A 23906-nucleotide genomic window follows, 5' to 3' on the forward strand; every position below is an offset into this window, starting at 1 on the left:
AGATGTACAAAATTATGATGTCCTATTGGTGGATTTTTCCTTTGATGAGAATGTAGTGTCCCTCCTCATCTTTTTTGATTAATGTTGGTTGATAATCTATTTTATTAGGTATTAAGATAGCTACTCCAGCTTGTTTTCTAGGTCCATTTGCTTGAAAAATAGTTTCCTAGCCCTTTACCGTGAGGTAGTGTTTATCTTTGTTGCAGAGGTGTGTTTCTTGGATGCAGCAGAATTTTGGATCCTGTTTCCACACACATTCTGTTAGTCTGTGTCTTTTTATTGGAGGGTTGAGTTCATTGATGTTGATAGATAATAGTGACTATTGAACATTAGTTCCAATTATTGTGGACTTGGTGTTCTTACTGTGATTCATTGCTTTTTTCTTTTGTTTTAATTTTCGTTGGGAAATTTTCTATATCCTATGTTTTTTTGGGTGCAGTTGTTTTCATTTGATTGGTGTTTTCCTTCTAGTATCTCTTGTAGGGCTCATTTACTGTTTAGATATTGCTTAAATGTAATTTCATTATGGAATTTTTTTTATGTTGATTGAAAGCTTTGCAGCATATAGTAGTCTGGGTTGTCATCTGTGGTCCCTTAAATCCTGCATTTTGTCTGCCCAGGCCCTTCTGGCTTTCATAGTGTCTGATGAGAAGTCCGGTGTGATTTTGATAGGTCTATCTTTATATGTTAGTTGGCCTTCTTCCCTTGCTATTTTTAGTATCTTTTCTTTGTTCTCTAGATTATATGTTTTGACTATTACGTGGTGTGAGAAGTTTCTTTTCTGGTTTAATCCATTTGGTATTCTTAGGCCTCTTGTATGTTTATGGACATCTCTTTCTTTAAGTTGGAAACTTTTTCTTATATGATTTTCTTGAAAATATTTTCTGGACCTTGGAGCCTGGAACCTTCTTTTTCATCAATTCCTATTATTCTTAGATTTTTTCTTTTCATGGTCTCCTTGATTTCTTGGATGTTTTGTATTTGGGATTTTTCTGATTTTACTTTTTCTTTGAGAGAAGTATCAATTTCTGCGAGTGTATCTTCAGCACCAGAGATTCTCTCTTCTATCTCTTGGATTCTATTGGTGATGCTTACCCTTGTAGTTCCTGATCTTTTCTCTAAATTCTCCAGCTCCAGGGTTTTCTCAGTTTTTGTTTCTTTATTGATTCTAATTCTTTTTTCATGTCTTGCACCATTTCTTTCATCTGTTTGAACGTGGATTCCTGTCTTTCTATCTTGACTTCTATTTTTTCTTTAGTTTCCTCTCTATATGCCATTAATTGTTCCTCTTTCTGTGCCTTTTTTGTCTGTATTTGTCTTTATTTATTTGAGAGATTTTGTCATTTCCTTTTCATTTGCTTCTGTTTGTGTGGCTATTTGTTTGAGAGCTTAGTTCGTTTCTTCATTTGCTTTCCCCTGTGTGGATATGTGTCTGAGAGAGATGTTCATTTTTTATTCATGTGCCTCTATTTGTGTGGCTATTTATCTGAGAGTTTTTTTCATTTCCTCTTTATGTGCCTCTTATAACTTGAAAAGCATAGTTTTAAAGTAATTTTCCTGTGCTGCTGATGAATTGAAATATCCATTGATTTTGGGTGTTGCTGGTGATGCCATGATGTCCTGATTTTTGTTGGGTGCTTTCTTTCGTTGTCCTCTGGCCATCTGTTTATCTGTAACCCTCACTGTTTGTTCCTGAAGTCTGTACTTCAGACTGTGTTTGTTTTTCTCTGGTGCCTGGACTATTTTCAGGAAGATGAGAGACGTCCATTGGTTTGTGAGTGTGTGTGAGTGTTTCTCCTATTCTTAAGGGAGGAATGTGACTCTGGTGCTGTTCTTGGGCTCTCTTTGGAGGCACTGTTTACAGCCAGATATTCTCTGAATACATCAGTGCCCTACAAGCCACTCGTATGTAGATCAGTCTGGGCTCCAAGAGTTGTTTGCCTGGAATTCACTGGTAGACCTCTAGAGCAGGGGCTTCAATGTTGAGAAAGCTGTTTCAAGAGTCCCTATATTGCCCACAGTGGGGGTGTGGGTAGTAAGGATCTGATGTCTGCCTCCTTGAGTAGAGAGACCCTGGATCTGCGTCTCTGCAAGCACTCACTTGAAGGTACACTCACTCTCTAGCAGGGCAAATGGGAAAGCACCGGGGTTCCCCTTGTCCTCTACTCTCTGATTGGATCATGCTGGGGCAAATGTGGGTGTAGGTAATCAGTAAGATCAGTGGTGCTGTAGCTGCAGGATTTGGTGCCCACTGGCACTGTGTACTCTATAAGCCACTGGCACTGGGAGCTGGGCACTGCCCTCTGTAGTGGATGCTATGGGCTGCCTCTGTAGCCTCCACCTCCACTAGGGAAGTATGGAGGCAGGTCACGGGAGAGTGAAGGGGGGAATTGAATATTCTCTATCTCAGATCCCAAGCAGGGGATACTTTGCTAGGAGAAGCTGGTACTGCGGACCAGGCACTCTGTGGTGAGCACTGTGGACCACCTCCTCTGCTTTCACCAAGGAGGAAGTAGGGAGGTGGTTAAGGGGAAGGGCCTGGGGATTGATTCTTCCAGAGAAGTCTGTGGAGAAGTCCCTGGTGAAGTCCCCGGAGGAGTCTGGGTGTGACCCAAATCCAAATGGTTTTAGTTCACGGTTAGTCCCCTTTCTTCCTGGAAGCCTCGGTGTAGTTTTTCTGGGTTCAGTTGCCCCTCCACTCACGAATTTTGAAGTTTCAGATCCACTGCCACTCAGATATGGTATGCACTGGTCGCCGCCATCTTGGATCCCCCTGATTATCAATTCATAATAACTGTCTCCTTCAAACATTTCTATGATTTCCAACATCTTGTTTGTTGCAAACATTGCTACAGTGAACTCTTGGAACTCTCTTTGAAATACTGCTTTCAATAATTTTTTAAGTGCCTGGAAGTGTGATTTCTGGGCTGAGTCATAGTTATATGATTTATTTTTGAGGCTTTACCATACCTGTTTTCCATAGTGGCTGTAACTTATTCAGTTATGACGAGCAGTGTTCATGGCTTCTTCCTCTTCTACAAACTTCCCCACAATATATTACTAGTTTTTAATGATAACCATCTTGATGTGTCTGTGGTTGTGATAGTGCAAACTGTCAGCATGACAGGGTCTAGTATAACCTGGGAGACAATTCTCTATGCCTGGCTTTGGAGAAACATTTTGATTACTTTAGTTGATGTGGGAAGATGTTCTCACTATGGGTGGTGTCTTTCTCTAACTAGGATACTGGGATGTATAAATGAACAAAGGGAACTAAGTAGCAGCATATATTTATCACCCTCTGCTTCCTGATTGTGGTTATAATATAGCCAGCTGTTTCAAGGTCCTAATATTTTGGCTTCCCTAACATTTTCAACTATACACTTGATTGCCAATATACATTATACCCTTTCTCCCTTCAGCTTCTTTCATCAGGGTATTTTATAACAGAAACAGGAAAATAAATGATAGCCAAGTAAGATTGAAAAGAATGAAGAGTGATGATCCTTTCATATACCTGAGTACCGCTTTGAGTGTCTTTGTTAAAGTAATATATATGCCTGTTGCAAAGCAATTCTTAATTAAGAGATTCTGATTTTGCTCTTGGGTTGTATGGGTTTCTTACATATTTTGGAGATTAAGCCCATATTTGATTTCACAAGTTGTTTTCCTCTTACAAATATTGTCTACTAAATTTATGACATTATTGGCCTATCTTTTCTTGTTTTATTTTTCTTTTCTTTAAAGTTATTTTTCTTTATTTATTTTTTGAGAGAGTTTTCACTATGTATAGTAGTCTGACCTGAAACATGGTAAACCTGCATTTCTGAATGCTGGTTTTACATGTGTGAGCTACCTGGGCCAAGTTTTCACTTTAATAGTAAAAGAAGACTTAGGTAAAATAATTTCTTTGAGTGTGTTCATTAAATTAAATTAAAAATATAAATGGATATATATTTTTTCTAATTGTAATATATATATGTACACAGATATAGATATTTTTGAGAATACATAAGACAGGGATGGAGAAATTGATTAACATTTAAGAGCATTCATTGCTCTTCTAGAGGACCTAAGTTCAGTTCCTAGCACCCTTGTTAGATGACTCAAAATGACTTGTAATTTCAGGTTAAGGAATTCTGACACCCTCTTGTCACCCACACAAACATTCTCTCTCCCTCTCTGTCTGTCTCTCTCAATGATAAAATGAACATTTATAATAAAGAACTGGTTGCTGCATATGGTGATGCATGCTTTTAATCCCAGCAGGCAGGAAGCAGAGACAGGCAGATCTCTGTGAATTCAAGGCCAACTTGGTCTATGTAATGAGTTCTAGAACAGCCAGATATGTGTAGAGAGACCCGGTCCCAAAACACCAACAAAAGAACTAAAAGATGTAATTGTTCTTTCTAAAAATACAACACGCAGGACATTCATAAAAATGAACCTATACACCATAAAAAGGTTGTAAAAAATTTTATGCTAGGTATTACATAAATGAATTTTTTAATAAAGTAATTAATTTTGATATTAATTTTAAAAAGGGAAAAAGAGTTTTTTATTTCCTCAAATTAAAATTCTATTTCTAAATTACTCATGAGATAGCTATGAAATTATAATGCAAATTCTAAACTGCTTAAAAGTAAATAATGAAAATGACTTTGAGATGCTATAATCAAAAGTTATAACATCAATAAAAATGTCATTTATTTTTTCCACTGTTCAAAGCTACAGTTTCCTCATCTTCATACTTGGTGACTGCCTATTGCTTCACCTTGAAAAGAATTTGGGGGACTTTACTGTTTAATTTTTTTAAAGCTCACTATACATTTTAGAATACATGATAGCTGCTTGTTTTCTAAATGTTTCTCATAAAAAAATTCACACCAAACTAGTTGGTAAAGGATATTGAGAGAGAAGAGACCTGACTTATTTTATTTTTATACTTTTTCATTTTTACATAGTAGAAGCTGAAACACCATATGGCTCCCATCTTTGTGCTGTTTGGGCTCCAAATTGACTTATTGTATGAGTTATAAAATCAGTTAGTCATTTTAACATTTTAGAATGTAGTCTTAATCCAGGACAGTTCAAAATAGTGCATCATGGAATGATACTGTCAAAAAGGTCCACAAAGGTTTTATTTCATTTCTTTAAAGAGTAGGGTTGTACTGTTGAATACTTCTTGTTTTTTGTTTTTTAAATTCCAGATCTTCCTAGGGAATATGACATCTATACCTCTTGCAGGGCAGATAATTAACAATTTTTAGTTTTTGAATGGGTGTGACATGCAAAAATAATAGGAACGAAGTGATAAGAAAAAAAAATGCAGGGAGTCCAAGATGGCGGTGACCAGTGCACACCATATCTGAGGGGCGCAGGATATGAAACTCTGAAATTGGTGAGTGGAGGGGCAGCTGAAAGCGAAACATTAACATTGAGGATTCCCGGATGAGAGGGGACAACCCATGAGCTGGGACAGTTTGGAAACAGATCATGCATGGACATCTCCAGGGACTGAGAGTAGCTAATATTGAACCCCCCACACCCTGCATTTTCCCTTGGCCGAAGCATGGGCTTCCCTGCTCAGTGGAGGTGGCAGTAGTAGCCGCAAGCATGAGCTTCTTCTCTTGGTGACTGAGATGTCAGGAATGGTCTTCTAAGTCTGGGGGTGTTGGGAGGAGCTATATAAGCCTCCCAGGTCTGTGGCAGAGCAGCAGCTAGCCCAAGTGGGAGCGTTCGTGCTCCATGACTGAGATGGCAGACTAGGCTACCACAAGTAAGGGTTTCCCTGCCTGGTGGCCAAACCGTGAAAACCACTGAGCTGACAGATCTCCTACAGTCTCATTTATACCTGCAGGCCCAAATCTGAGAGTAGAGAATAGGGATGACCCCCGTGTTTTTCGATTAGGCCTGCAAGCATGTGAGTGCATACAGAGTCCAAGATCCAGGGTCCCTCTAAACTGACAGCCAGACACCAGGTCCCTCCCACACACACCACCATTGTGGGCAACATAGGGATCCTTGGGACAACATTCTCAACATTGAAGCCCCTGTTCTGTGGGTGTACAGGTGGAGTCTAGGCAAACAATTCATAGAATCCAGACAGATCTGAATACCAAGAGGATAGTACAACAGGCCCGTAGGCCACTGATATATTCAGGACACCTGTGTATGCCCAGCATGCCCGCAAACAGCCACAGATCCTGCCCCACCTCCAGCACTTAAGCTCTACCCTTCCAGGCATCTACATGCTTTAGTATCCTCTCCCTCGAGTATACTTCCACTCGCATGCCAGGGCTGGAGCACCTGCAACTAGCTACAGCTGAAACACCAACACCCACCCTCAAATCAGTGGACCTCTCTCATCTTCTTGAAGAATACTCCAAACACCAGAGACAGATGGTCCCAGTCAGAAGTACAGACTCCAGGAACAAACAACAAAAGTTAAGAACACATCCCCAAAAATATCAGGACATCATTTCTTCATCAACAACCGCCAAAATCATTGGATATTTTAATTCATTGGAAACACAGGAAAATAATTTTATAGCTATGCTTATCCAGTTATTAGAGGCACACAAAGTGGAGACAAACATAGCTCTCAAAGAAATATAGGCAAAAACTGTTAAACAAATAGAAGTACATAGTGAGGAAATGAACAAAGCTCTCAAAGAAATACATGCAAATATAGCCAAACAAATAGAGGAACATGTAGAGACTCAAGTAGAAGCATACAAGATGAAACAAAAAAAGTCCTTAAAGAAATATAGGCAAATATAGCCAAACAGAGGCACAAGTGGAGGCATAATTAGAGGCATATAGAGAAAAAAACTAACAAAAAAAATAGAGGCCATCATGGAAAGACAGGAATCCACATTCAAACATATGAAAGAAATGCTGCAAGACATGAAAAATCAATAAAGAAAACACAAACAAAGAAAACCCTGGAGCTGGAGAACTTAGAGAAAAGATTAGGAACCACAAAGGTAAGCATCACCAGTACAATACAAGAGATGGAAAAGAGAATCTTAGGCACTGAAGATATAATTGCAGAAACTCATAAATCTCTCAAAGAAAAAAGTAAAACCAGAAAAGTTCCAAACACAAAACATGCAAGAAATCAAGGATGCCATGAAAAGATGAAATCTGAGAATAATAAGAATAGACAAAAAAGAAGATTCCAGGCTCCAAGGTCCAGAAAATATTTTCAAGATAATCATAGAAGAAAACTTTCTCAACTTAAAGAAAGAGATGTCTATAAACTTATAAGAGGCCTACAGAACACTAGATACACTAGAACAGAAAAGAAAATCTTCATGTCAAATCATAGTAAATCTACAGAGCATAAAAAAAATATTAAAAGAAGCATATATTAAAAAAAGTTACTTGGAAAATATTAAAAAAGTTACTTGGAAAAATGCCAAGTAACATATAATGGTATAGCTATCAGAATCACACCAGAATTCTCAGCAGAAACTAAGAAAGCCAGAAGGGCCTGGGCAAATGTCATGCAAACTCTAAGAGAAAACAGATGCTAACTCATACTGCTATACACAGCAAAGTTTTCAATTAACATAGATAGAGAAAACAAAATATTTCATGACAAAATTAAACTTAAACAATGTCTATAAAGCAACCCAACACTACCGAAGATACTAGAAAGAAAACTCCAATCCAATGAAATTAACTATACCCAAGAAAACACAAGATATAGATAACTTCACAACAAAGAACTAAAAGAAAGCAAGCATTGAAACACAGTAACACTATGAACTCCACAATAAAAAGAATTAACATTCATTGGTCACCATTATCTATCACCATCATTGGACTCAATTCTCCAATAAAAAGGCACAGTCTAACAGAATGGTTGTAGAAACAGGTTCCAACATTCTGCTATAAGCAAGAAATGCAGTTCTGCAACAAAGATAAACACTAACTCAGAATAAAGGGATGGAAAAATATTTTTAAAGAAAATAAACCCAGAAAACAAGTGGGGATAGTTATCCTAATATCTAATAATATAGACTTTCAATCAAAATTAATCAAAAATCGAGGAAGGAAACTTTATTCTCATCCATGGGAAAATCAACCAGGAGGACATCACAATCCTAAACATCTTTGCCCCAGTACAAGAACACCTGCATTAGTAAATGAAACATTATTAAAGCTCAAACCACACATCCATTCCAATACCTTAATAGAGGGAGACTTCAACACTACACTCTCACCAAGTGACAGATCATCTAGACAGAAGAAAAGTAGGGAAATAAAGGCACTTACAGAGGTCTTAAATCAAATGGACCTAATAGATGTCTACAGAATTTTTCACCCAAACACAAAATAAGTAAATTTTCTTCTCAGGACTCCATGGAACCTTCTCTAAAATTAACCTTATACTCAGACACAAAGCAATCCTCAACAGACACAAGAAGATTGAAATAATCCCTTGTATCCTATCAGGCCACCATGGCCTAAAACTAGACCTCAACAACAACAGAGAATGACAAAAACCTTACACATGCATAGAAACTGAACAACTCTGTAGTGAACAACAGCTGTCTCAGGCAACAAATGAAAAAAAAAAAAGAAATTAGAAACTTTCTAAAATTCAATGAAAATGAAGGCACATCTTACCCACATTTATGGGACACAGTGAAAGTAATGCTAAGAGGAAAGTTCATAGCACTAAGTACCTCCAGAAAAAAGTTTGAGACCTCTCATATAACCAACTTATCGGCTCACCTAAAGGCCCCAGAAAATATATATATATATATATATAGCAAGCCCACTAAAGAGGAGAAGACAACTGGAAATAACTAAAATCAGAGCTGAAATCAATGAATTAGAAGCAAAGAAAATAATGAAAAGAATTAATGAAACCAAGAGCTGGTTCTTTGAGAAAAATCAACAAGATAGACAAACCCAAAGCAAAATTAATTAAAAGGCAGAAAGAAACTACCCAAAGCAGCAAAAACAAAAATGAAGGGTGACATAACAGATACTGAGGAAATCAAAATAATCATTAGGTCTTACTAAAAAAGCCTATATGCCACAAAATTTGAAAATCTAACTGAAATGTACAATTTTGTTGATAGGTTCTATTAACCAAAATTAAAACAAGATCAGATAAATAGATTAAATACTCCTATGTCCCCAAGGAAATAGAAGCAGTCATCAAATGTCTCCCTTCCAAAAAATGCCCAGGTCCAAATGGTTTTAGAGCAGAATTCTACCAGACCTTCAAAGAAGAGTTAACTCCAATTCTCTTCAAACTATTCCACAAAATAGAAACAGAGGGAACATTACCAAACTGATTCTTTGAAGCCACAGTCACCTTGATACCTAAACCACACGAAGAACTTCAGGCCTATCACTCTTATGAACATTGAGGCAAAAATACTCAATGAAATACTTGCAAACAGAATCCAGGAACATATAGAAGATATCATCTATCAAGATCAAGTAGGCTTCATCCCAGTCATGAAGGTGTCGTTCAATATATAGAAATCCATCAGTGTAATCCACCATATAAATAAACGGAAGGAGAAAAACCATATGATCATTTCCTTAGATATTGAAAAAGCATTTGACACAATACAACAGTCATTCATATTTAAAGTCTTAGAGAGATTACGGATATAAGGCACATACTTAAACACAGTAAATACAGTATATAGCAAGTCTATAGCCAACATCAAAATAAACAGACAGAGGCTTGAATCAATCACACTGAAAGCAGCGACAAGGCAAGGCTGCTTGCTCCCACTGAATCTCTTCAGCACAGTACTTGATGTACTAGCTAGTGCAATAAGACAACTGATCAAGGCGATGCAAATTAGAAAGAAAGAAGTCAAAGTATCACTATTTGCAAATGATATCACAGTATACACGAGTAATCCCAAAAATTCTACCAGAGAAATACTTAAGGTGATAAACACTGTCAGCAAACTGGCTAGATACAAACTTACCTCAAAAAAAAAAAAAATCAGTAGCCCTTGTGTATACAAAAGACAAAAGAGGTGAGAAAAAAATTAGGGAAACTACACTCTTAACAACAGCTGCTAATACAATAAAGTACTTTGGTGAGACTCTAATGAAAGAAGTGAAAGACCTGTTTGAAAAAAAAAAAAGACATCAAGTCTGTGAAGAAATTGAAGAAGTTATCAGTAGAAGGAAAGATCTCCCATGCTTCATAGATTGGTAGGACTAACATAGTGGAAATGACCATCCTTCCAAATCTACAGATTCAATGCAGTTCCCAGATTATTCTTACAGAACTTGAAAGAAAAATTTCTAGTTACATATGGAAAAACAGAAAACCCAGAATTGCTAAAACAATCTTGTAAATCAAAGTATCATCTGGAGGTATCTCCATCCCCGATCTCAAGTTGTACTACAGAGCAATAGTAATAAAAACAGCATGGTATTGGCATAGAAACAGAATGGTGGATCAATGGAACTGAATAGAAGCCCCAGAAATAAATCAACACACCTATGGATACTTGAGTTTTGACAAAGAAATCTGAACATTTAAATGGAAGAAAAACAGCATCTTCAACAAATGGTGCTGGTCCAACTGGATGTCTACATGAAAAAAATGCAAATAGATACATATTTATCACCCTGCACAAAACTGAAGTCCAAGTGGATCACAGACCTTAACATAAAAACAGACACACTAAATCAGTTAGAAGAAAAAGTAGGGAAGAGCCTGAAACTCATTGACACAGGAGACTACTTCCTGAACAGAACACCAACAGCACAGGCTCTAAGATCATCAATCAATAAATGGGACCTCATGAAACTGAAGCTTCTGTAAAGCAAAGGACATTGTCATAAGAACAAAAAGACATCCTACAGACTGGGAAAAGATCTTTATCAACCCTATATCTGACAGAGGGCTAATATCCAGAATATATGAAGAATTTAAGAAGTTAGAATGCAACAAATCATGAATTCCAATTAAAAAAATAGGTACAAAGATAAACAGAGAATTTCAATAGAGGAATATGGAAAGGCAGAGAAACACTTAAAGGAGGAGGACCCTGGGTAAGATGATCAGTCCTCCTTCAGAAACTCAAATGTGACAGACATTGGAAAACAGAGAAAAAACAGAACAGGACAGGAGCCTACCACAGAGGTCCTCTGAAAGATGCTACCAAGCATGGTATCAAAGCAGATGCTGAGACTCATAACCAAACTTTCGGCAGAGTGCATTGAATCTTATGAAAGAAGGGGAAAATAGAAAGACTTGGAGGGACAGGAGCTCCACAAGGAGAGCTACAGAAACAAAAAATCTAGGAATGGAAACAGAGACTGTCTCTGATAAGAACTCAGTGGTCTGCTCTTAGATCACCTCCCACTAATGGAGGTGCAGCCTTACTATGCCACAGAGGAAGACAATGCAGCCACTCCTGATGAGAATCGAAAGACTAGGATCAGATGCAACAGGATGAGGACCTCCCCTATCAGTGGACTGGGGAAGGTGCATGGGTAGAGAAAAGGGAGGGCAGCAGTGATTGGGAGGAGACCTTGTAGTGGGCTACAGTTGGGATAAACTCTAATTTATAAATAAATGAATAAAAATACAAATGTTCAATGTTTTTAGTCATCAGAAAAATGCAAATCAAAAACGACCCTATGATTTCTTCTTATACCCATCAGAATTGCTAAGACCAAAAGTTCAATTGACATTACATGCTTGAGAGGATGTGGAGAAAGGTGAACCCTCCTGTATTGCTGGTGGGAATGTGAACTTTTACAACCACTTGGGAAATCAATCTGGTGTTTTCTCAGAAAATTATAGTGCTAAGTCAAGATCAAGCTGTATCACCTCTAGGCATATATCCAAAATATGCTCAGTTATACAAGGACAGTTGCTGAACCATGTTCATAAACGATAAACTGGTAATAGTCACAATCTAGAAATAACCCAGATGTCCCTCAGTTGAGGAATGGATACAGAAATTGTGGCACAATTACACAATGGAATACTACTCAGCAATTAAAAACAAGAAAATCATGAAATGTGCAGGCCAATGGTAGGAACTTGAAAAGATAAGCCTGAGTCAGGTGACCCAGAAGCAGAAAGACACACTTGATATATACTTACTTATAAGTGGATATTAGACATATAATATAGGATAAACCGGCAAAAATCTGCACACCTAAAGAAACTAAGGAAGAAGGGGGGCCTTGGGTAAGATGATTAATCCTCACTCAGAAAGGCAAATGGGATGGACATCTGAAGAAGAACACAGGGAACAGAACAGGAGCCTACCACAGAAGGCCTCTGAAAGACTCTACCCAGCAGGGTATTAAATATGATGCTGAGACACATAGACAAACTTTGGGCAGAGTGCAGCAAAACCTGTGTAAGAAGGGGCAGATAGTAAGACCTGGAGGGGACAGAAGCTCCACAAGGAGAGCATCAAAACCAAACTATCTGGGCACTGAGGTTCTTTTCTGAGACTGATACTCCACCCAAGGAACTTTTTTTTTATTTTATTTTTTTATCAGTTACATTTTATTAACTCTGTATCCCAGCTGTGTTCCGATCCCTCATTCCCATCCAGTCCCTCCCTCCTTCCCTCCCTCCCTCATTCCCACCTTGCCCTTTTCCAAATCCACTGATAGGGGGGACCTCCTCCCCATTCATCTGATCCTGTTTTATCAGGTATCATCAGGACTGGCTGCAAAGCCCTCCTCTGTGGCCTAACAGGACTGCTCCTCCGTTGGGGGGTGGGGAGGCCAAAGAGCCAGTCATTGAGTTCCTGCTAGAAATAGTCCATGTTCCACTCACTTTGGGAAACCAATTGGTTACTGAGCTACCACAGGCTACATCTGGGTGGAGGTTCTAGGTTATATCCATACATGGTCCTTGGTTGAATGTCAGTCTCAGAAAAGACCCTGAGCCCAGATATATTTGGTCCTTGTGGAGCTCCTATCTTTTCCTCATCAGACTAAGTCCCCTTCTTTCTTATGATTCCCTGTACTCTGCTGAAGGTTTGGTCATGAGTCTTTGCTTTGACAACACTGCTAGTTAGAGTCTTTCAGATGCACTCAGTAGACTCGTACATTCAATGCACATCCCATCTGTCTTTCTAAATGAGGATTGATCCTCTTACCCCATGTCCACTCTCTTGATTATCTTTTTTAGGTGTATAGATTTCATTATGTTTATCATATCTTATAGGTCTATATAAGTGAGTATATACCGTGTTTTTCTTTCTCCTTCTGGGATATTTCACTCAGAATGATCTTTTCTAGATCCCACCATTTGCCTGCAAATTTCATGATTTCCTCCTTTTTGATTGCTGAGTAGAATTCCATTGTGTAAAATTACCAAAATTTCTGTACCCATTCCTCCGTTGATGAACATCTGGGTTGTTTCCAGGTTCTGGCTATTACAAATAAAGCTGCTATAAACATGGTTGAGCAAGTATCCCTTTTGTGTACTTGAATAAACTTTGGGTATGTACCTAGCAGTGGTATAGCTGGGTCTTGAGGAAGCACTATTCCTAATTCTGTTAGAAAGTGCCAGATAGCTTTCCAGAGTGGTTGTACCAGTTTACATTCCCACCAAGAGTGGAGGAGGGTTCCCCTTTCTCCACAACGTCTCCAGCATGTGTTGTCACTTGGGTTTTTGATCTTGGCCATTCTGATGGGTGTAAGGTGATATCTCAGGGTCGTTTTGATTTGCATTTCCCTGATGGCTAATGAGGTTTAGCATTTCTATAAGTGTTTCTCTTCCATTCGATATTCCTCTGTTGAGAATTCTCTGTTTAGCTCTGTTCCCCATTTTTTTTTTCAATGCAGTTTATTCAGGAACCTTGAACAATCCTCGGACCCTGGGGAAAGCCAGCCCACAGCTTAAATAGCCTCTGGGTAGCCAACCCAGGCGTGCCACGTGGGCAATGCAGATAGGTCCACATACATGGAAGCAAGCCAGATCCTCAGCATTAGTCAAATGTGGAATTGTTCGTGACAGAGAGCACTCACCATCGGGAAGGTGGAAGGCAGAAACCAGCTCCATCTTTAAGGCATAGCATTCCGCAGCTCTCTACAGTTCCCCCTTTTTGTTTTAGACGCATCAGGCAAGAGTAGAGGTCTGATCTCTGATATTAGAAATAAATTGGGACTTTGTACCGATGTTCATTTAGGTGTCATCTACCCAAAGAGCATCAGACCCGTCCGATACCTTTTTCTCAGAGGCGGGACCTGGGGCATCAACCCGCATGCAATCAGACATGCTCTTCTCTGGGTCGAAAGCTGCTGACCCTGAGTGCAGTGCTTAGCCTCGCATCCTGAGCGTATCATTTTAGCTTGTTATGGTATCCAACCATGCTTGGGGAGAATGTCCTGCTTCAATGGCTGTAAAGGCCTGAATGATCATGGCTGCATCACACTGTTGTGAGACTCTAATCTTGCATATATACCACAGGCAAACCAAGGAGACCAACACCAGAAGGCCTGCTAACGCTCCCATGCCTGCCCATTCCTTCAGATGATTCATGGCTGCAGTAATCCATGTTGATAATTCTGTGGCTAGTCCTGCGTCCACTCTGGTAGAATTTACTGTGACAACGGCCACTCTCAGCTTCTCCATCGTAGTATCGAATTCTCCAGTCCAATTACCTAAAATATAGCTCGACAATTGTTTAGACAGATTTGCAGCACAGGAAAAATTCTCATGTTGTATGCTAGTGACACAAAATCCAGCATACTTTCATTGACAGCCAGGTTGAGCGATTTGCCATAGGGTATCAATTTGCTCCTGCAAGAGGTCAATCCTCTGATTGACCACCATCAAGCTTCCTTTTAGTTGAGCATTAATTCCTTTATGTACAACTAAGGCATGAGCTACATTGGCTAAATGATTATTCAGGGTCTGAGCAGTCTGCCCAGTATGACTCATGGCTAATGCCCTGGTGGTAGCTCCAACAGCTGCCAATGAGATGGTAGTAACAATGGTGGCTGTAGTTCCAAGATCCCTTTTCTGTCTGAAGAGAGTCATAGCGTGAGGGGCATCAATGGGCACAGGCACCCAGTGAGGCATGTGAGTAACCAGGGCATACCTAAATTTACTAGCATTCCAGCATTGGGCAAAAAAGCAAGTATCATTACCACAATTACTTGGCTCTATCTGCCTAATAATGAATAAAAATGGGGGATATAGACAAACAGGTGTGGGCTTATAGGAAATATTATGAGAAGCCTTAACCCCTCGTTGGAACATCCTGCGTCAGTTCTAGAGCTAGCAGTGTTGGTGTCCGAGGTCTGAGTAGGTTCAGGAGACCATTGCCCCCAGGGGCGAGACGTGCTCCATACCATAGTAGAGGACAATGCAGCCACTTTTGATGTGAACTGACAGACTAAGATCAGAAAGGAGAGGAGAACCTCCCCTATCAGTGGACTTGGGGAGTGGCATGCATGCAGAGGGAGGAGGGAGGGTGGGATTGGGAGGGGAGGAGGGAGGGGCTTATGGGGGGATGCAGAATGAATAAAGTGTAATTGATGAAAAATTTAAAAAAAAAAAGGGAAAAAATAATTTAAGAACCTTAAATGACTTTCAAAATTGGAGGAAAAAATGGAGTTAGTCAATTGGCATGGAGGACGTCTGTTCCCCATTTTTTAATTGGATTACTTGGTTTGCTGCTTTTCAGCTTCTTTATTTCTTTGTATATACTGGATATTAGTCCTCTGTCAGATAAAGGGTTAGTGAAGATTCTTTCCCAATCTGTAGGCAGTCCTTTTGTTTTGATGACTGTGTCCTTTGCTTTACAGAAGCTTTTCAGTTTCATGAGGTCCCATTTACTGATTGTGGTTCTTAGAGCCTGTGCTGTTGGTTTTCTGTTCAGGAAGTTGTCTCCTGTGCCAATGAGTTCTAGGCTGTTCCCCACTTTTTCTTCTAACAGATTTAGAGTATCTGGTTTTATGCTGAGGTCTTTGATCCACTTGGACTTTAGTTTTGTGCAGGGTGATAAATATAGATCTATTTGCAATTTTTTGCATGTGGACATCCAGTTGGACCAGCACCATTTGTTGAAGATGCTGTCTTTTTTCCATTGAATGATTTTGGCTTCTTTGTCAAAAATCGAGTATGCATAGGTGTGTGGGTTTATTTCTGGGTCTTCTATGCAGTTCCATTGATCCTCCTTTCTGTTTTTATGCCAATACCATGCAGTTTTTATTACTATTGCTCTGTAGTACAACTTGAGATCGGGGATGGAGATACCTCCAGATGATCTGTTGTTGTACAGGATTGTTTTGGATATTCTGGATTTTTTGTTTCACCATATGAAGCTGAGAATCGTTTTTTCAAGGTCTGTAAAGAATTGAGTTGGTATTTTGATGGGAATTGCATTGAATCTGTAGATTGCTTTTGGCAAGATGGCCTTTTTCACAATGTTAATCCACCAATCCATGATCACGGAAGATCTTTCCATCTTCTGATATCTTCTTCGATTTCTTTCTTCAGAGACTTGAAGTTTTTCTCAAAGAGGTCTTTCACTTGCTTGGTTAGTGTCACCCCAAGGTACTTTATGTTATTAGTGGCTATTGTGAATGGTGTTGTTTCCCTAATTTTGTTCTCGGCCCTTTGGTCTTTGGTATACAGGAGGGCTTCTGATTTTTTTGAGTTGATTTTGTATCCTGCCACTTTGCTGAAGGTGTTTATCAGCTGGAGGAGTTCTCTGGATGAATATTTGGGGTTGCTCATATATACTATCATATCATCTGTGAATAGTGACACTTTGACCTCTTCCTTTCTGATTTGTACCCCTTTATCTCCTTTAGTTGTCTTATTGCTCTGGTTAGGACTTCACGTACTATGTTGAAGAGATATGGAGATAATGGGCAGCCTTGTCTTGTCCCTGATTTCAGTGGGATTGATTTAAGTTTCTCTCCATTGAGTTTGATGTTGGCTATAGGCTTGCTGTATATTGCCTTTATTATGTTTAGATATGTGCCTTGTATCCCTGATCTCTCCAAGACTTTAAATATGAATGAGTGTTGGGCTTTGTCAAATGCTTTTTCAGCATCTAAGGAGATGATCATGTGGTTTTTCTCCTTCACTTTGTTTTTTGTGGTGGATTACATTGATGGATTTCCAAATGTTGAATCACCCTTTCATGCCTGGGATGAAGCCTACTTGGTTGTGGTGGATGATATCTTTGATGTGTTCTTGGATTCGGTTTGCAAGTATTTTATTGAGTATTTTTGAGTCAATATTCATAAGAGAGATAGGTCTGAAGTTCTCTTTGTTGGGTCTTTGTGTGGTTTAGGTATCAGGGTGACTGTCTCTTCATAAAATGTGTTTGGTAATGTACCTTCTGTTTCTATTTTGTGGAATAGTTTGAGGAGAATTGGTGTTAGCACTTCTTTGAAGGTATGTTAGAATTCCGCGCTGAAACCATCTGGCCCAGGGCATTTTTTGGAGGGGATACTGTCCATGACTGCTTCAATTTCCTTGGGGGATATAGGGCTATTCAGTCTTTCTACCTGATCTTGACTTAATGTTGGAAGATGGAATCTATCAAGAAAATGGTCCATTTCATTTAGATTTTCAAATTTTGTGGCATATAGGCTTTTGTAGTATGACCTAATGATTGTTTGAATTTCCTCAGTGTCTGTAGTTATGTCACCCTTTTTGTCTCTGATTTTGCTGATTTGGATAGATTCTCTCTGGTTTTTAGTTAGTTTGGCTAACGGTTTGTCTATTTTGTTGATTTTCTCAAAGAACCAGGTTTTTGTTTCATTGATTCTTTGAATACTTTTATTTGTTTCTAATTGATTGCTTTCAGCCCTGAGTTTGATTATTTCCAGCGGTCTGCTCCTCTAGGGTGTATCTGCTTCTTTTTTTTCTAGGGTTTTCAGTTGGTCCATTAAGATGTTTGTATGTGATGTTACGAATTTCTTCTTTCAGGCACTTAGTGCTATAAATTTTCACCTGAGCACTGCTTTCAATGTGTCCCCTAAATTTGGGTATGTTGTGCCTTCATTTTCATTGAATTCTAGAAAGTCTTTAATTTCTTTATTTCTTCCTTAACCCAGTTGTCATTGAGTAACAAGTTGTTCAGTTTCCAAGTGCGTGTCGGCTTTTCGTTCTTTCTGTTGTTGTTGATGTCTAGCTTTAGTCCATGGTGGTCAGATAGAATACGAGGGATTATTTCAATCTTTTTTTATCTGTTGAGGCTTGCTTTATGACCTACCATATGGTCTATTTTGGAGAAGGTTCCATGCGGTGCTGAAAAGAGTACTCTTTTGAGTTTGGATGAAAAGATCTGTAGACGTGTATTAGGTCCAGTTGATTTAGGGTCTCTGTAAGTGCTTTTATTTCCCTATTTGTTTTCTGTCTAGTTGATCTGTCCTTTGGTGAGAGTGGAGTGTAGAAGTCTCCCATTATTAGGGTATTAGGATCAATGTGTGATTTAAGCTTTAATAATATTGTTTAATTTACGAATGAAGATGCTCTTGTATTTGGGGTATAGATATTCATGATTGTTATGTTCTCTTGGTGGATTTTTCCTTTGATGAGAATATAGTGGCCCTCCTTATCTTTTTTCATTAACTTGGGTTGAAAGTCTATTTTATTAGATATTAGGATGGCTACTCCAGTTTGTTTTCTGGAACCACTTGCTTGAAAAATATTTTTCCAGCCCTTTACTCTGAGGTAGTGTTTATCTTTGTTGCATAGGTGTGTTTCTTGGATGCAACAGAATATTGGATCCTGTTTCCGTAACCATTCTGTTAGTCTGTGTCTTTTTATTGTGGAGTTGATTCCTTTGATGTTGATAGAAACTAGTGACCAACAATTGTTACTTACTTTAGATGTGGGGTTGGTGGTGTCACTGAATTTCATTGCTTATATTCTTTTGGCTTTTTTGTTGTGCAGTTATCTATTTCCTCTGTTTCCTTAGATGTAGTTGTTTTCTTTGGTTTGGAGTTTCCCTTCTAGTAACTTTTGTATAGCTGGGTTACTATGCAGATATTGTTTAAATTTGGTTTTGTCATGGAATATTTTGAATTGTCCGTCTATGTTGATTGAAATTTTTGCTGGGTATAGTAGTCTGGGTTGGAATCTGTGGTCTCTTAAGGACTGTATGATTTCTGTCCAGGCCCTTCTGGCTTTCATAGTTTCTGTTGAGAAATCTGGTGTGATTCTGATAGGTCTACCTTTATATGTTACTTGGCCTTTTTCCCTTGCTGCTTTTAGAATTTTTTCTTTGTTCTGTAGGTTCAGTGTTTTGACTATGATATTACGTGAAGAATTTCTTTTCTGGTCTGGTCTACTTGGTGTTCTGTAGGCCTCTTGTATGTTTATGGCCATCTCCTTCTTTAAGTTGGTAAAGTTTTCTTCTATAATTTTCTTGAAAACATTTTCCAGACCTTTGAGCCTGTTGTCTTCTTTTTCCTCTACTCCTAATATTCTTAGGTTTTGTCTTTTCATGGTGTTCTTGATTTCTTCGATGTTTTGTGTTTGGAACTTTTCTGATTTTATTTTTTCTTTGAGAGACGTGTGTCCATTTCCGCAAGTGTATCTTCGGCTCCTGAGATTCCAACCAAGGATCTTATGGAAATAATCTAGAACCCTTTTACAGATGTAGCCCATGGTAGCTCAGGCTCCATGTGGGAATCCTAGTTAGGGTAATAAGGACTATCTCTGACATGATCTCAGAGCGTGGCTCTTTGATCACTGGCTCCTGATGGGGGAGCACCATTGCTAGACCACAGAGGAAGACAATGCAACCAGTCCTGATGTGACCTGATAGGCTAGGGTCAGAGGGAAGGGAAGAGGACCTCCCCTATCAGTGGGCTTCGGGAAGGGCAAGGGAGGCTTTGAGGGAGAGAGGGTTGGATTGGGATTGGAAGAAGTAGGGAGCTACAGCTGCATTATAAAGTGAATAAAGTGTAATTAATATAAAATAAAGATATATATATTTTAAAAAAGCAAAAAATGCAGATTCCACGTAAGCAAGATGAAATCTTTAATCAGCTAAGCATGTTTCATGTTTTACGTTTTTATTTGGAATTGTATTAATTGACCAACACACTTGACAGGTGGCAGGGCTGTAATACTATTGAGAATTGAGTTTTCTAAAAGTAGAGCAATTACAGAAACACCTGCATCAAATAACTGTGCACTGATTTGCTATGATAATATGCAGAGGGTTTAACAGCCCTCCAAAATCTTGATTTGCTTTTGATATACTTACTGTGTTTACCGTGAGTCAAAAACCATTTATTGTCATGTAAACCATCCTACTTTATAAATTAATTCAAACCATCACTATCATTATTAAATATGCATGGGAATGGAGGCGCATACAGTGAAAATAGTTCTGTTTGTTTTTCCATCAGAAGTAGGAAGAAAAAGAAAGAATGAAAGGAAGAGAAAACAAACCTAAGCCTTTCTTGTTTGTCTCAGATTCGGTGTCCAAATTTAAGAGTGAGTTTTGGTATTCTGTCTGAAAAGTGGTTTCTAGATTCCTTTATTTTTCATACCAGATAAAACAAAACACTGAAATACTACTTGCAGCTGGTGACTGCTTATGACACACACACACACACACACACACACACACACAGACACACACACACAAATAGAAGGATCAATACTCTCCAATATTGCAAAGACAGTGTAAGTAAAGAAAGAAAAAGCATTTTCATTCTGAAAGAATACTGCAAAAGTGAAGTTTACAGCATGTGACATCAAGAGCAAGAAGGGTCTTTGCTTCCTTTTTGCTTGACCCCAAACAGGTACCCCACTGGTTTCCCAGAAGTACCAGCTATCTTTGAGTTTACTTCCTAGTCGCAAGTTTTAAAACAATAATTCCAAGCCCCTTAAGTTTAAGACTTTCAAAACAATGTTGAAATAATGTGAAGGTGGTCTTAGGCTCTTGGAAATAAGATTTACTTGTTATAGTATGAACTTGACTATTGAAATCTTTTGGACCACAGTGAAACTTTGGAACATCCTTTCAGATATTCAAAATATATTATAGGGACATTTGTATATCTCTCATTTAAAGCAAATTATCTGTTTTAAGATGCATGGATTGAGTCTTTTAAAATCTGCCCCCAATCTTATTTTTGAATATTTAGTCTTTTTCTTTATTTTGATGTCTGATTATTTCAGCATTACATTTTACCTCTATTATAGAAGAGAGCAATGAATTAAATATAACTCCAGCATGTTTTTTAGAAAAGAAAACAAACTGTAAAGAAAGTAGAAAATAACTAGTGTTTCAAATCCCTTTGGCCTTATGGCAGTGTTTTGCCTTCCAGCCTACCTTCTGTTATTGGACAAGGGAAAATAAAAAGAGCCACTTCATTTTAAGTGAAGTATAACATAAACAAGATTAATTCTTCCACTTAAGCCAGTTATCTGGATTAGAAGAGAAGATTTTATTAATAGGTGTGTAACAACTTTGCAATGCTTTGGGCATGGCAGGAATCCCCCCAAACCCAAAATGCTTTAACTCCCCACCACACTGAATAGAAGACTCTTTTAAAATATATTTTTGATATTCAGACAGAAAAATGTGACTTTTACAAAAGTGTTAGAAGGGACATGAATGAAGCTACAAAAATCATGGAGCTATAATTGCAGATTATTTTACAGAAGAGCAGTAGAATATGGGCCTTAGGATTCGAGGTAGAGGGACTCTATTGCTTATTTAGTGGTATAACAATTTTCAGTACTGAATAGCCACAAAAGCATACTAGCATTACAGTATGTGTGTACTGTTTACATGTCTCAAATGATTTTCTGGTTTTCCTTTTCTTCTTGATTTGGTTGAGTTCTTTCACATGCCTAGGTTTTCACTGGCTGTGATTCATCCAAGGCAACCTAGAAAACATATTTCCTTTTATATATTTCATTTCTGAAGGCACGTTCTTGTGGCAGTGAGAAAGGACGAAATGAGAAATTTAAACATGTAGTTGCTCTTAAATGTCCTTTTGTTTCACTCTGCTAATTTCAAATGAGCTCATGCCCTAAAACTCAGGTCACAGTAGAAAAACTTGATATAAGGTACAAGAGTCACTTCTCTTTGCAATAGGGTCACTGGTAGATTGTCTATACCTCAAGGGATGATCCCATAACCATGTACATATGGAAAGAACTAATTAAATTCAGTGTGTTGAAAATACAAAGGACATGAATTTATGAGAGAGATGTCTTGGCATGGTAGAGGCGTTGGAAGGGTGGAATAATAATTGTAATTATCAAGATACATTTTTGGAATAATAATTGTAATTATCAAGATACATTTTCTACATTTATGAAATTAAAAAAAAAAGACATGTCAAAGGGTCCTGGGTAAAGGAATAGATCACAGTTCTTTTATCTACTATGGATATAACAAGGGAAATCTACAACTTCAACCTCAACTGTGTAACTGAAACAAAAAGAAAGAAAAAAAACTTAACTTCTAGAGCGGTTAAGCTTCATAGTAGCTCAAGGGCTCCTTTTTTTCTTTTTAACTGTTTTTTAATTAAATTTTTATTTTTTAAATTAATCATAATTTACTTACTTTGTATCCCAGCAGTAGCAGCCTCCCTCATTCCCTCCCAGTCCCACCCATCATTCATCATCTCTTCAATGCCCCTCTCTAAGTCCACTGATAAGGGAGGTCCTCCTCCCCTTCCATCTGACTCTAGCTTATCAGGTATCATCAGGACTGGCAGCAAAGTCCTCCTCTGTGGCCAAGTAAGGCTGCTCCTCCTTCTGTGTATGGGGAGTCAAAGAGCCTGCCACTGAGTTTATGTCAGAGACAGTCCCTGTTCTCTTTACTGGGGAAACCCACTTGGATACCATGTGCTACATCTGAGCAGGGGTTCATGTATGGTCCTTGGTTGGAGAATCAGTCTCAGAAAAGACTCCTGAGCCCAGATATATTTGGTCCTTTCGGAACTCCTGTTCTTTCCAGGTCTTACTAACTCCCCCTTCTTTCATATGATTACCTGCACTCTGCCCAAGGACTGCATATGAGTCTCAGCATCTGCTTTGATACACTGCTAGGTAGAGTCTTTCAGAAGGCTCTCTATGGTAGGACCCTGTCCTGTTTCTTGTTTTCTCCTACTTCCAATGTCCATCCCATTTGTCTTTCTAAGTGAAGATTGATCATCTTACCTTGGATCTTCCTTCTTGTTTAGCTTCTTTAGGTGAACAGGTTTTAGTATGGTTATCCTATCTTTTAGGTCTAGTATCCACAAGTGAGTATATACCATGTGTGTCTCTTTGCTTCTGGTATACTTCACTCAGGATGATCATTTCTAGATCCCACCATTTGCCTGCAAATTTCATGATTTCTTTGTTTTTAATTGTTGAGTAGTATTCCATTGTGTAAAAATTTCTGTATCCATTCCTCCATTGAGGGACATTTGTGTTGTTTCCCGGTTCTGGCTATTATGAATAAAGCTGCTACAAACATGGTTGAGCAAATGTCCTTGTTGTGTACTTGAGCATATTTTGGATATATGCCTAGGAATGGTATAGCTGGATCTTGAAAAAGCACTATTCCCAGTTTTCTGAGAAAGAGCCAGACTGATTTCCAACGTGTTGTACAAGTTTATATTCCCACCAGCAATGGATGAGGGTTCTCCTTTCTCCACAACTTCTGCAACATGTGTTGTCACTTGAGTTTTTGACCTCAGCCATCCTGATGAGTGTAAGGTGAAATCTCAGGGTCGTTTTGATTTGCATCTCCCTGATGGCTAAGGACTTTGAATATTTCTTTTAGTGTTTCTCTGCCATTCTATATTCTTCTACAGAGAATTCTCTGTTTAGCTCTATACCCCATTTTTAATTGGATTATTTGATTTGTTGCTCTTTATCTTCTTTAGTTCTTTATATATTCTGGATATTAGCCTTCTGTCAGATATAGGGTTGGTGA

Source organism: Meriones unguiculatus, chromosome X (assembly GCF_030254825.1).
Source record: "Meriones unguiculatus strain TT.TT164.6M chromosome X, Bangor_MerUng_6.1, whole genome shotgun sequence".
Lineage (NCBI taxonomy): Eukaryota > Metazoa > Chordata > Mammalia > Rodentia > Muridae > Meriones > Meriones unguiculatus.